Below are 13732 nucleotides of genomic sequence, written 5' to 3' on the forward strand. Positions count from 1 at the left end.
AGCTCACCGTATACTGAAATTCATTAAAACAGAAATTTATAACTACGATGAGGTTTCTTTCCCAAAACTCTTTTAAATTCTTACTTATTTTATCTGACTTTCCTAATATTAGTATCTTATTAGAAAAATTAAAATAAAAGATACGCCAACGTACGCGAATTCAAGACGTCACCTACCTTTTTAGGAATAATTGCCTCAAACATGTTGGTATTATTGCTTAAATCTATACCATCAAATCATTCAAGATTCAAACATCATGACAAAAAAAAAAAAAAAAAATGCACCTTTTTAAAGTTTTAGGCTCATAACTCAAAAAATAGGCATTTCTTGAAGATAAAAATCCATTCAAAAATTGAATCAGACAAAATTTCCAACGAATACGTATATTATATTTCATTTTAAACTAATTTACAACGACGCTAGAGACCGCTTAAAATAGTTCACTTTTCGGCTCCCTTTAAAGAAAAAAAAACTACTTTCATACTTTTAGATTGTTTGAAAATTAGGAGCTTTTACAGTGCGCTCTTACGGTTTAGTGGCTGATCATAAAAAATAATAAATAAAAAATACATAAATAACTCAAAATTGTTATTCAGATGTACATATAAAAATACAAAATTTTGAGTTTTTCTTTTTAAAAAAAATCAAGATTTCCGAGAAAATATCTATAAGCAAATCTCAGATTCGAGTTCAACGATCAGTTAAACTAAGGGATGCCAAAAATTAAGACTTCGGCGAGACTTTCCCCAATTTTTCACAAATTTTTAATATTCTAATATGGAACAAAAATACTTGTTAGATAATGAAACTAATAAAAAATCAAAATAATGTTTTTCTTACGTCTTGATATAATTTTTTGAACTCCGTGTTTCCGAAAACCATAAATTATAAATATTTGGCTAGTTTATGGATCTATACTTTAGTCATATTTTATTTTTATTTATACTTAATTTGTTTTTATGAATATAACCATTTTATTTATTCTCTGCGATTCAGAAGCTCTCAGTATAGCACCGATCCATGACAATACTTTTTAATTTTTACGCAATAATCGACTTCCGTATTCATTCCGTATTATATTATGTATATGTTATGGAACATAGTACGATTTTGTATTAATAACATTCACAAAATATCTCTTTAAATCACTTGAAGCAGTCGGGTTTGTCTTTCGAAGAGTAGGAAGACAGATGACCCAATAGTTCTTCGCCACTAAATTATATGTGACCCTGTGACTTCCTCAAATCTAACAAAGAAATAAATCAAATGGATTTCTTTTGGTGCCTGTCGAGCGGTTTCTGCTTTCTTGCATCACTGAGGCAGTATCACTAATCTTCCCTAGAATTTCTACTTTACTTTAAACAGACATTTCTAGAACTGTCCTATTGCTATTAAATCATGATAAGAAAAGATTTATGATGTTCACTATGGAGAGTGAATGGAAACATATATTTCAGAAGAAAACCAGGCAAGCAACTTATTTGAAAAGAACATTAATCATTAGGACCCGGATTTGAAGGATTTTTTTTAAAATTTGTTTAAGTGAAATCAGATCTTTTTCACAGATGTTCACCGAACATGAATACTTTCGATAAAATACAATATCCTGTAAGATCATTTTTGTAATTTCGTAATAAAATAGTCAGAGGTTTTCTTGAACAGTTTTTATTAAAATAATAAATAATTATTTTACTTTTTTATTTAATATATATTTCTTTCTCTTCTACAGAACCTTAAAAGAGCAGTGTAATGGCGTAACATACATGTTCCTTGCTCTGAAGGTAAGGCTAATGTAACATATTGTTAATAGCCTGGACTTGTATGGTGTATTCATGAATATGCTATATGATATGAATTACAAAGAAACCTCAAGATAGTGAAAAAAAAACTAAATGTGCAGAAAAACACCTTATATGCTGTAAATTAGATAAAATATTTAAATAAGCAACTATGGTGCGAACTAAAAGGTATAAACTTAGAAATTGAAACAGGCACTTAGATCAGTTGACACCGTAACGCTTCGATCTTTTTACATTATCAAAAAAAAATGTACTCATAATAATCGGGTCAATATAATTTCTATACTGTACTGTATAACTACTGAATTTTTAAAAATAAAAAACGTTTCTATATTTTTTTTTCAAAGTTTCTCCTACTTGGAACTCTATATAAGTTACACATAATTTGAACTTTCATCTATCAAAAGTCTTGATTTTTGAATCCTTTTACAATTAGTTTAAAAAAAAGAAAGATAATTGTGCAATTTAATTATAATTACTCCTTAGCATACAATCATTCATTATTTCAATTACCACTTATTCACTTTGGATTTTACCTCTATTTATTTAAAATTAAAAATATCAATCCAATTTCTCGATCCAATGTTTCATCTTTGAAGTAAAGAATGCACTTAATTAAAGAGTTTTCAACAATAAAAAAATTAACAGCCTTAATAAGAAAGTAAACAGCAAACTAAAATCCATAGTTTGAGAATTCAATTATTGAAGATAGCGTCATTTCGTTTATTTTTTATTATTCATTTATTAAATATAAGGCCACGTCAGTAATTTGGAAATTCGTCTCCAATGTTGCATCGTAATTTTAAGAAATAAGCAAAATAAAATTTGGCTAATTGCACCTGTGTTCACCAATTTCTCTACATAATTGATAAGGTTTTTATAAATGAATGGAAACAATATAGACCCTGCTTAGGTGGTTATCAAGTGGTATCCAGCTGTCAATTCCCTAAAGGAGGGTAGGTAGGTATATATCCTTGAAGATATGTACTTTAACATTCTTCTCTACCTCCCTTTTCCCTATAACTGTAGCAGAGGTGGTGGTGGTATATTGCGTTTGCCTTCTTTATCATATTGGATATCTTTTGATCTACCTTTCCATTCTTGCTGATCACTGTTCCTTGGTAAGTGTACTCGTAAATAGGTATACAACAATATAGAATAGGCACACAACTATATTGATCAACAATTTGTTGGTGATGTTTTCCCTATAGATTTCGCCCACCTAAGCTCTTCAAAGTTTAAATCTTTTCAAAGATCACAGTTTTGGAAATCAGTACTGTTTCCTCAACTATGAGATTGATTCTTCGCTATGTCTACTTGTTTTAGAATTAGATTTTATTTATTGATCTTTACAACGGTCTAATATATACAACAAGTAAATTTAATGTTAGTCATAAAATGTAATGATACAGAAATGTGGAGAATCTACCCATGGATAGAACTCCAATAACATTCATCGAGGAAAAGAGATCTTCTTTTCAGACTCCTAGGAGGATTATCATGAAAGGATTAGGACCTAGTTCAGCCCAAATCAGCAACTTAAGGGACAGTTAGGTTCTGATGGGTGATTTGATTTAAAACAAAGTTAGGAGCATTAAGGTTTTTACGGAGGATTATAGATTGTAAGGATCGGATACGAGAGGAATTCGTTGTTTGGAGCCCCAAATCGTTACTCCACCTCATGTCCCTTTTGTTATTAGTTGATCTAGTAGTTTAGATCCTTTGTCTGGTAAGCGTTATAATAGTCGGAATGGACGAGTAGTTTCCTGTCTTATATGAGAATTCCATATCGGTAGTTAGCCCTGATCACGCAATTTTTTCATTTTTCATAAGCGAAAGGTGTATTAAAAAAATAATATTTTATTTTAGAAACCAGAAATATCTCAAATCTTTCTGAATTTCGACATAACATTTTCAAGAAATTCAGCAAAGTCTCTCCCAAAAAAAGAGAAAGTGCTGATTTCTTATACAGCTAATCAAAAGCGAAAAAAGTGAGTTGTCCTGAGATAGTTAAAATAATTATTTAATTTAAATACGTCAGCAACCATTCGCCACAATCTCTACCTAATAATAAGGATACAAATTTAGAATTTTTGTTTTGCAAAATGCGGTAGATTTTTTTTTATTACTGCTCTCCACCGACAAAAAATGTTAAAAACAATTTTTTTTTTTTTTAATATTCGGTATTTAGATTAACGTGTTTCGAAAATGGTCGAGTGTACGCTGAAATGAAGAAGGAAAAAAACACTAACACCTGCTATATTGAATTAGGAAATAATTATTTAAATATTGGATTTGAAAAGCGCTGTTTTCGTTTTTATTATTAACGCTAAGAAAATCTATTGAGTAATTAATAGGGATAAATTTTCTAAATAAGAAAAACATATTTGAATTTTGGGGGTTGGATTACAGGATAGGTCAGTTGAATGGATCTTTTGAGTTTTTTTCAATGAAAATGTAATTTGACTGTGGTGATAAGAAGATAATAAAGGAGGCATTGGTAGGTGTGATTAAGCCTACTAGAGAACATCCGGTCCACTTTCATTCACGGATATCAAGCATATCTTAGGCCCGATCTTGAAGGCATATCGAACTTTCTAAAAATACGATTGTGATATTTGTGAATCCAGGTTGTTTTTTATGTTAAAGAAAAACAAATGTCTTCCTACTGGTTTGTAGATCACATTAGATCTAGAGCGCCGGGTTAAAATATCTCCGATCTATATGATGTGGCGCGGGTTAGTATGTACTTTCGTTTGAAGGCACATTTCGTTTCTCTCCTATGGCGGACAGTACACATGGGAAAAGAGAGTTATTTTTTTGGACATAGCATATATTTGCCAATGAAAACTCTAAAACCATTGGATCCGGTTCAATTTCGAATATTTTTATGTTTTAGTTTTTAGGTTCAACTGCAGATAGCACCACTGAAAGAGCTCCTGGAAACTCGTCAGCTATAGTGGTTCGGCCATGTTATCAGGATGGTCGACCACAGAGATTCTCTAAAGACCATGGAATCTGTTCCATATGGCAGAAGACCTAGGGGCCGCCCTAGGATGTCCTATCTCTGTAGCGACTCTGTAGGGTGAGGGGGAAGGACATCCGACAGGCGAGGAAGCTAGCTAGAAATAAGGAAGAATGGAATTTCTGGCTGAATGCTCCTCTACGCTAAGAGGCACTAAAGAGGGAAGCTAAAGAAGCAAAAGTTTTTAAGCTTCAAAAATGCAAATTTATGAATATTTTTTGTTCTAAAGTATATCCAATATTGGATATCAATGTGGGAGTAGTAGATAGGATTGTGTCATGTCAATTTCAATCATTCATTTAATGACTGTGTCTTGTAACAACCATTTTTTTTTAACCACCAACGATATATGCTTATATATAATATATATACTCCAAGAATATCATCATTGTCACAGGATACATACTTTTGCTCCCACGATCATACTGGAATGAGTATTTGTGTCTTTTGAATTTTGTTTATTCTATGTACAATAAAACAATGAATAAAATCATTGAATTAACCTGTTCTTTAACTTTAGTCCCAAGTCGTTAGCCATTCAAACCCAATAGTATAAATCAGAAAAACTTTTAAAGTATGAAAATATGCTTAATGATGTCCCAGCCAAAGTCGAGCCACATGGTAAACTAAATCTAAGCGAAGGGTCATATGGTGTCTCAACCAAAAGTTTTAAGCTTTAAATGAAGTACAGAATGAATTAAAATCTCAAAATATTGAAAATGTCTAAAGATTGACGTTTAAAAAAATATATAAAATGCATAATAACCATAACTATCTTTTAACTTTTAATATTACCACTATTCAAAACATAATCAAAATAGGATTTTTTTTAATATTTCAGTAAAAAGGTTCATCGGAGTAGTAGTTTTCTTGATATTTGGTAAAATAAATTGATTTCCAGCTGATCGAGCACAATTTCATATACAAATATCACAAAAAGTACTATTCATACGGAGATGAACGGGACTGACCCCAAATTTATCAGAAGCTCTCACAAGATGAGGAAGCTAAAATTACATTAGTGTTTGAATTTTAAAAGCACATCGCCTTCTTTATAAATTATTAACTCCTCTTCGATTTTTTTTTTATTTTATTTATTATTATTTATTTTTTATCTTTATTTTTTTTTACTTTTATCATGCCATAGGCGTTGAAGACCAGAGGGCTTAACGCCTTTAAGCAACAATCAACAGCAACAACAACGTTATAAATTACTTTACAGTACATTCAACTAGGTTTTGTTTGAGTACTGGTCTCATGGTCCCTGAGATATAGTTTTATCTATAAACCAAACGGTTTGTCCGAATAACTATTAATGAACATCTTAAGAATTTATTTTGGAAAATATCATGAAAACTATTGGTCCTATAGAGAAAAACACCATAAACTAACTTTAATTTGAGCACCAATAGACATATTTACGTCTAATGATTTCTGTGACATAGATTTTCCAAAATAAATTCACAAACTAGTAATTTTTCGTTATTTTATTATGAAATGTTGCTTTTTAAAAAGGTGTAACTCGGAAAGTATTGAACGTAAATAGCTCTATTGGGCCTCATATTTTAATAAATTTACTCTACTTAAAATGATGTTATATCAGGGTTTTTAGTATTGTTACTTTTTAAGATATATAGCTCTGAAAGAAATTGTTTTTTAGCGTTTTGCAACAGCCACCATTTTTGATTCTTCCTAACTATGGTTGGCTGATTCATCAATTTCGACAAGTAACTATTCATAGTTTTCGTTAAAGTAACCAAAATTATGGGGGAAAATGACTGACTTTTTTCTCCTCTTGGGTTCTTGGATTATTTAGACTTGAATCTATATGCAAAGGAGATGGTACAACGGGAATAAAAGTAAGCGGAAGATGACTGTTAAGGGAAACATTTTAACCTGTAATTTTGATAGAGCTAACATAATGCTGTAGGAAAATATCTTTCTTTCGTAATGTGCAAATTGATCTACTGTTCTGTAAATAAGCCCTTTTTATAACCAGTCTCTGGGCTATCAGAGGTAGTCATGGAGTTTAAGTAACTGAAATTGTAGATAATTATATTATATATTTGGCATAGCCCTATTGTCCTGTTGAGGAGAATATGGATATTATTATTAGTGTCATTAGTTAAGATTAAAGTCCATTGTGTAAATGAAAAAATTAGAACAGGAACAATTTAGAGGTAGAATAGGTAATTGGAAAAATTTAAATCTATAGGATTATACATTTTCATTTTACCATACATATAAAATATAACAAACGACAATCTTTATTTTGTACGGTGAATTCCGAGGAGTAGGATAAAAGTGTTCCATTCCTTATCGGATAGTTAATTATATTTCATATGGAATCATTCACTTATGAGAATTTACATATTGCAACAGGAAGAAAACATTTAGTCAAAGATAGACTCCTTAAAAAATTTGACAACCTTAAATTTTTTTTACAATTGTTTATAAATTTTTATTACATTGTAATAAACACTATTATCACTAAGGCAGAAGACGTAAATCGATACCTCGACCGACCCGAAGCCCAGATGTCCGCCTATCAGGATGACTGATGGGACTGTGTTTACCTTCGGACGCCTACTCAGACCATTGTCTCTTATCTCTTCTTCATTAGCACTTCGTCGTTCACTCATTTCCGCGACGGCTTCATCAACTAGTACTCACCTTATTTGTTTATTGTACCAACGATATCTTGATATCTAGTCTTTGTCCACGGAGAGTGCGGGGGATACGAAGTCAATAGGGATTATCGTGATGGCATAAGACATGTCAGATTACTTGACATGGTGTCATGCATCTGCACCAGTTCAAGATTTTTCATTGCATTCAACATTTCATCATCTCTTAAATTTCCCAGGAAGAAAAATAACTTTTAATGGATTACTTCAACGTAACTAGCTTAGCGTTATTCAACGTTCTAACTTGACGTTATTGTAACGTTCTAATTTAACGTTATTGTAAACGACCTATTTTTCATCACTAGTGATAAATCGTTCCATGGGTCAATTATTTTAAATTTGAAATGTTTAACAGTAATATTAAATCATTGTGTAACATGAATTTCTTTCAATTTGTGTTTTACCCAAATATCCAAGACGTCCTATATGGCTTTTAATTGTTATGTGTGATACATTTAACAGTTGAAATCTCTCGCACAGTTATATGACTATTCAGCCATTCAATATAATTATAGCTTTACTTTTTGTCAGCATCCATTTCAGAAGGTTAACGTTGGTCATCTTTCAGAAAAAATGCTCAAGAACGAAATATTTTATTTTAAGTTTAATATGTGCGTTCTGCTAAAAAATCAACCTTAATTTTTATATAATTCTTTGTGAACCTCAACCTCTTTCTTGCCTTTATGAAAATAAGGCAATAAAATAAATCAAAAATGCTTATTTTTGCAGTCCATGTTAAAACAAAATCATAGGGACTTTGTTTTTATAACAGCCTAAACGTATCGACTGCCAAATCCTAACATAAAAATATTCGCAACGAACATTACTTATTAGAAATATGGTCGCTGAAAGTGTAAAAGGTCGTAAGTTTAAAATTTATATTTTTCTGGAGAGCAAATCCCTGATTTTTTCTCGTAATTCTTAATAATTTGTTTCTGTTTTATTGGTAGTTTATCATGATATGCTGCTCCATATGATTATATGATTATAAACAAAAAAAAAATATTTATATCTACTAAAATAATCATCTCTCAAAAGATTCACCTGGGTAGTGATTTCCCATTGTACAATATACTCGTAATAATAATAAGTAATGTTAAAATTATCATTAAGTCGTATTTTTTTTTTGTTTGTTGTAAAAGTTAACTTATACCTCTTTGAAAAAAAATAGCTCATTTCTTTTCACAACCTATTGAAAAAGTACAAGATAAAAAGAAGAATAAAGCTTAAGGATAGTATGTTATAGACAAGGACACTTAAAGATTATTAGAGAGGTAGGCGATAGTTATTGTAACTTTATTTCATGGAAGGTAACAAGTTTCAGGATAGGGAAGACAGAATGGCACACAATGGTGGGAAGCCAAAAACCTCTAAAATTGTTTGAATCTTCTGTAATTTTCATGAATTCCTATAAAATTCATGGTGCTGAATTCAATGGAATGCATTATTTTACTATTATTCTTATATTTTCAGGTGTAAAAATACAAATCTTAATTTTTCCAACATTAAAATCATTTTTCCTATAAATAAAATTTATTCTGATTCATATTAGTAAATTTAATTATTTGTTTTCCCTTATTTTTATTAAACTTTCCAAGAAGGCCTCTGACTTCTTACTTGTAAATGGAATTTACACTAAAGTTGATCCAATATGTACACTTATATGGAAAATCGTCTCATCTGAAATAAATCCCATTTTTTCTAGTCTATCAAAAATGAATTTTTCCAGTATTAAATTAGAATTAGACCAGTAATTTGGCATAAGAAATTTAGAAAGAGATATTTCATGAAATAAACCTACTTTTGAAAAACTACAATTTGTACACTAACTTTTATTGGTATAGACTTGGTCGAAATATTTTTTGTTGGATAGTTCAAAACGTATTGACAACAACCTGTAAAAATTCGCTTTTTCCTAATGCCGAAATGAAGTCAGTAAGATTAGGTTTACGGCTCACAAATATTGTTTGATGAAAGAACCAATTACGGCGAATACGTTTATAGGCATTCGAGTGCAAGAAACAATAATCACCAATATGATCAGACACAGTTCATTTTGGAGGGTTTTTTAACTCAAAGGCAGTTTTCAAATGCCATATCGCTTGTAGGAAGATTTTCATCAATTAATCAAATCTCAATATTTTCGGTCGGTGAGTAAAAAAATCGGTGACTAAAAAAATGTATGTTCCGAAAAATTAATGGACCTCCCATTTATATTGTATAAAAATAAAATAAAATATTGATTATTGGCAGTAAAACCAGGGTACTGCCATACTACTGCCGAACCACCTATGCCAGAAATAGCTTGACAGAAAGATTAAAAAACAAGTCTCTAATTTTTAAAGGGTAATTCTTATTTAAATGACTATTAAATTTCGATGGTACCCCTTCATAAGATATTTAGAGTACAGAAATTTCCTTGTCCTTCTGGTGCCTGTGTCTATATAATGTATGCCATTAGAAATATACATTTCACTTTTAAGTTGGCTCCACTAAACCTTCGAATTCCTCTCGTATTCAATCCTTACAATCCAAAATCCTTCTCTTATTCGTAAAATTCTGAATGATCCTTACTATGCCATAAATAAAATCATGCATAAAGAACTTAATGTTCCCTATGTAACCGATCTAGCCCGATCCAGATATCACTCCTTCCATTATAAACTCCCTAACCACTCAAACCCCCTAGTTTCTAACCTTGCATCCTCTTCCATTCCTGACAATCCTCCGAGCCGCCTGAAAAGAAGATGGCCACGATATCAGCTAATGTAAAATGTCATTAGAGTGCTACCAATGAGTAGTTGCTCTACACGCCTGTAACACTCCATTTTAACTAAGATCATATTTACTAAATGTATTATGTAATATACAGTTGCAAATTTCAATAAAGATATTAAAAAAAAAACTTTTAAGTTATCATAGATTTAGAGAGAGATTTTTTTTTAATATTAGTATAAATGTGGTCAGTTGTCACTATACTTATACTCAACGCTGTGGCAGATTGTGATATTTATCAATGAATAAATTCTTTAAAAAAAAAGTTCATAGAGCCATTAAATCTCCATTGCCATCATACATTTCGCTCTTTTCAGCGTGGAGGTCCTTTAAATCAACAATAAAACACTTTATAGTAAACAATGTGTCGGATTTAAATAATCCAAATTTTCCGGTAATTTTTTGGTTTTATATAAAGTCGGGGTCTAGGGCCTCATTTTCTGATGCCCCCCTTTCCGCGGACACCGGAAGGCCCCGAAGACGCTGACTGCAATGCCGCCCTAGCCTATGCACCATGCCAGCTAGGACCTGGCCTACCCCTACCATCACGCCAGAGTCCAGGACACGCTGGCCAGCCACTGAAGAGTCTTTTCAGACACCAGGCGAATACACGTGGTTTTCACCATTTCGCCCACAGCACACACAGACGAGGGCAGCGACTAGGATACGTCACCGCGGCGGCGAAGACGTCACCAGATAAGCGCATTATTTGATTAGTCCCATGAGACCACCCAAATTTGTTCCTTTATTATATTATCATAGATAAATATTTCTGGGGTAACACAATAACCCAGTTTGCCTCTCCAGGGAATTAAATTAATAAATAAAGAGAAAATATACATGAATGTTGTTATGAACAGAAAGTCTCATAATTTTCAGCCCCCCTTTTCCACACATTTATCATAATCTAAAATTACACTCGCGACACCTGCAGTATAGCACGAGCAGGTCCCGATGTAAACACAATGATTTCATCTTGCAGAATTTATTCGTAGTAATATTATAATTTATTATAACGTAATATTATATTTATTATAATGTTAACATCCAGCCCAACAGAACCTCCCAGACTTAAGATAAAAACTGTTATATAAAGTGAGCTATCAGGAAGAAAACAATCCGTCGGAACAGACCTTGATGGGTCGGACAAGGGACGGTCCTAGCTAATGAACCTCCAGATGGCCAGATAGGTGGGGCTGCTGATTTGTGAAGCGCATGGGACAATAGCACTAGATAAGGCCCACTTTGGAAGCGGTCATTATCGCATGTGGTTCCTAAGTGCACCGCACTCTTTAAGGCAGCTACATTCCTTCAATGAGGTCTGTACCGAGTCCTCTTTTAGTCAATGGCTTAATAGGGAGGACTTCAGTCGCTGCGCTTAGCATATGTTCGCCAATGTCTCATATTTTTAGTGAGAAGAGGTAGTGAGTGGTCTGTCATATTCAACTTTAAACTTTACACAATTAATACAAGGAATTCAGCTAATCTACAGGAATATGAAATTTAGAACATCATTAAAAAATATCATAAGCCAGGAATGAGACTGTTATTTTCCGTGAAATAAAAAACTTCACTTCTAAACCAGGCATTGAAATTCAATGATGATAAATTAATATATGATTTTTTTTCAAAAATCAAAATACACATCATTCAACTGATCTTTTAACATTAATCGTTTTTAAAGTAAACCAGAAATCAATTTGTAAAATATTTTTTATGATATTTCAAATACCAAATTTAAAAAAAGTAATTATAAGTTAGATTTTCTATTTTTCTTGGAAAATTGAAAAACAACTAACAAACCAGAAAAAAAATCATTAATTAATTTGTATTTAAATTTTATAATTTTAACTATAAAACATTAATACCAACTGATTACCTATTTGAATAAAACAGTAAAAAAATTTATTATATTAATAATGTAATACAAATTTATTTAATTTTTATTTATTTAATATAATTTTTTTCAACGTATATTTATTATAATATATTTTAATAACTAAAATTTGTAGTAAAAAGGTGAAAATAATATTTAAAATAATAAGAAGGCTACTCAATATATTGCTAAATATATATTTTTTAAAAAAAAATAAATAAATCCTTAAATCTATAAAGCCATATTGATTTATTATTAGTGTTATTTAATTAGACCAGAAAATTATTAATTAAAAATCCTTTCTCGCCTTAATCTAGAACAGGAAGTTGAGAGTATAATTACCACAATATTATATATTCGATAACTTACCGTAGTAATTAATCAAGGAAAAGTTAGTGTCCTTACATTCACTTGGAGCGACAACAAAGAATGTCCATTTATGGTTTTCTTATTATAAGTTTCTAGTTTTTCACATAACATTGTCTGTCAAAGATAAACTTTTACATACAAAATGAAACAATACTCTCAGTAAAGCCAACAATTATTATTTTATATTTTTTTATCGATTCTGAAGACCATCAGTTCCAGTTCTTTTTATTCATTTTTCTAAACTGGGAAATTGGAGACAGGTTTTACTTGCTTTAAACCAGTGATATATTATATGTATATTATAAGTATTTGTTATACTATAATACTTATTTTTATCATATTTGACTTTTTCTTTTTATCCAACCATCTATAAACTGTTTTTTTTATGATTCTCATTTATGTTGTATTTGTCTTTTGTGACTCTAAAAAGGGTTACAAAAAGGGGTTAAGACATAGGTTTTTACTATTTTATAATTAATTTAATTATTTATAATTAACATCGCCCTGACTACCGAGACCAGTCGTTCCAATACCACAGAACTTAAACCCACATTAGAGGGAAAGTAGTGTTTTAAATTTATGTCAAATTATTTTGAGCTACTTTTATTGTGTATTTATCGGTTAAAACTTTTCAGCTAGCGCCGAAACAAAGTAACAGATTATTTATAAAATAGTTTTAACAATAAATCTTCACAAAGATAAGATACTACCGGAGTCTCTTGCGACCTATTGGTCCGCGATCAAGCGACTAGGGACCATTGACATAGACTGATTTATAACTCAACAATTTTAGTTCAGTTAATAATAAAAAGGTGTACAACATTTCAAAATAATTATCCAAGGCGTTTTTAATTAATATAAGTTCTTATTTCAACTATATTATAATTTTTACATTATATTTTGATACATTTTTCTGACAAAATTTGCAAAGTTGCTCTTTAAAAAAATAATAACAATAACTATAGCAATAACAGTATTAAATGAACGAAAAATATAGTTATGTAATTATTTCAAGGTTCTAACTAAGTTTTTAGTCTATCTGTAAATCTCTAGCGTAAATAGAGTAAAGTTGGTCAAAGAGATGAAAAACAGTAATGTCCTAGAAAATAAAAAATAAGGACATATGGTTTACGAATGTATATCTAACTAATGAGGTGTAGATAGTTTACCGTAGATTAATGCTTGAAGAAGTTTGTCGGGG

The sequence above is a fragment of the Halyomorpha halys genome, unplaced genomic scaffold (assembly GCF_000696795.3).
Source record: "Halyomorpha halys isolate HHAL.00 unplaced genomic scaffold, Hhal_1.1 Scaffold1714.1, whole genome shotgun sequence".
NCBI lineage: Eukaryota > Metazoa > Arthropoda > Insecta > Hemiptera > Pentatomidae > Halyomorpha > Halyomorpha halys.